This window comes from Pan paniscus, chromosome 17, assembly GCF_029289425.2.
Source record: "Pan paniscus chromosome 17, NHGRI_mPanPan1-v2.0_pri, whole genome shotgun sequence".
NCBI lineage: Eukaryota > Metazoa > Chordata > Mammalia > Primates > Hominidae > Pan > Pan paniscus.
Window position 1 is genome coordinate 35,015,510 of NC_073266.2, and position 2,432 is coordinate 35,017,941.

The window sequence follows — 2,432 nt, forward strand, 5'->3', positions numbered from 1 at the left end:
CCTATGCCCAGGTATGAGCAAGGACAGCCAGTCTGTGAGGATAGAAGCAAGATGGAGTTAGCCATGTCACATTTCTCTTGCTGTCATAATTTTGCAAAGGCAGTTTCATCCTCTAGAATTCAGTTCAATTCTGACACTATCTACCTGAAGGTAGCATCAAACCTCACGGGTTGAGAGTTCAGTCCCACAAGACTGCCCCACTTTAGACATCACAAGTAGTAGGTTGTCACCAATACTTCTGACCAACTGGCTATACATCAGGGTTCCCATGCCCCTTCCACAGGTTTGATTAATTTGCTAGAGCAGCTCACAGACCTTTGGGAAACACTTACTTATGTTTACCTGTTTATTATAAAGGATATTAGAAAGGATACAGATGAACGGCCAGATGGAAGAGATGCATAGGGCAAGGTATGGGGAAGGGGTGCAGAGCTTCTGTGCCCGCTCCAGGCATATCACCCTCCCAGCACCTCCAAGGGTTAAGCAACTCAGAAGCTCTCCAACTTCTATCCTTTGGGGGTTTTATGGAGGGGTCAATAAGTAGGCATGATTGATTACATCATTGGCCATTGGTGAATAACTCAAACTTCAGCTACTCTCTCCTCCCCGAGGCTGGGGGTGGGGCTGAAAGTTCCTACCCTCTAATCAAGTGGCAACCACTATCCTGGGGCTATCCAGTAGCCCCTACCCACCCACCCAAAGGTCAATTCATTAGCACACAAGGAGATTCCAAGGATTTTAGAAGTTGCTTGCCAGGAAATGGGTAGAAGACCAAGTAGTATTTCACAGTATCACAGGAGAGAAATCTGGTTTGCAGAAGCTGATATGAGAATGACCTCAGTTACTGATGGCTTCTCTATTTCCTGTTTCAGATCCTGCAAGGTGTGGCTGAACTTCCCACCCTTGGATTACAGTAAAAACTTAACTGCATGTGATCCTTTGTAGTTAATAACATGATGATTGTGTTTTCACACTCTCGTGTGAGATATGCCTCCCTCAAATCTTGGCACATTACCCATCTGACATTAAAAAAAACAACAAAAAAAACTTACTTTGCTGATATTATTACTGATGATTACTTATAATAAAATAATCATAATTAGAGAAATAGCTACAATACAATGAGATATGTACTTGATCATAAACCTACATTAATTAGGTCGCAGCTTGAGTTGCTCTCACATAGACCCAAATAAACATGAAAGAATTTGACTTGTCTCTGCGTCACAGTGTGAACATAAGCACTCCAGGGCTGCGGAAGCTCCACAATGTTGGTGACGCAGACCCCTTCTGTATTGTCACTCCATCGTGGCTGCCCTCTTTAGTTTAAGATAGCTGCTTTAATTCTCTCTACCTCTCAACATTTAGGCCACTGGAAAGAGAGGAAGAAACGAGGGCAGGTGTGCCTTTTTTTGTTTTGTTGTTTTTGAGACAGAGCACTGCTCTGTCACCCAGGCTGGAGTGCAGTGGTGTGATCATAGCTCACTCCAGCCTTGACCTCCTGGGCTCCAATGATCCTCCTGCCTTAGTCTCCCGAGTAGCTGGGATTGCAAGTGTGCACCACCACACCCGGCTAATTTTTAAAACTCTTTTTTTTTTGAGATGGGAGTCTCGCTCTGTTGTGCAGGCTGGAGGGCAGTGGCGCGATCTCTGCTCACTGCAAGCTCCGCCTCCTGGGTTCACGCCATTCTCCTGCCTCAGTAGCTCCTGAGTAGCTGGGATCACAGGCGCCTGACACCAAGCCCGGCTAATTTTTTGTATTTTTTTAGTAGAGACGGGGTTTCGCCGTGTTAGCCAGGATGGTCTCGATGTCCTGACCTCGTGATCTGTCCGCCCTGGCCTCCCAAAGTGCTGGGATTACAAGCGTGAGCCACTGCGCTCAGCCTTAAAACTTTTTTTTGTAGAGACAAGGTCTCACTATGTTGCCCAGGCTGGTTGAGAGCTCTGGGCTCAAGGGACCCTCCTGCCACAGCTTCCCAAAGTGTTGGGATTAGAGGCCTGAGCCACCACGCCCAGCCATGACTATTTTTTCAATAGTACAATATGTGATATACTGTCATGCATCAACGACGGGGAGACATTCTGAGAAATGTGTCTTCAGGTGTTAGGCGTGTACTCAGACAAACTTAGAGCCGACTACATGCATTAGGCTTATGGTATGGCCTATTGCTCCTATGCTACTAGGAGTGATGTAACCATATGAGTACTGCAGGTGATTGCAACACAATGGTAAGTATTGATCTATCTAAACCTAGAACATGTATAATAAAAATATGGCATAAAAGACAAAAAAAGCCTGGGCGCGGTGGCTCACGCCTACAATCCCAGCACTTTGGGAGGCCGAGGCAGGCGGATCTTGAGGTCAGGAGATAGAGACCATCCTGGATAACACGGTGAAACCCCGTCTCTACTAAAATACAAAAAATTAGCTG

At 46.0% G+C, this 2,432-nt stretch overlaps 1 pseudogene; it reads left to right on the forward strand.

The window, feature by feature from the left end:
* Window positions 1-934: 934 nt before the first annotated feature.
* LOC112437821 (small nucleolar RNA U13) lies at window positions 935-1,025 on the forward strand (annotated as a pseudogene).
* Window positions 1,026-2,432: the final 1,407 nt, after the last annotated feature.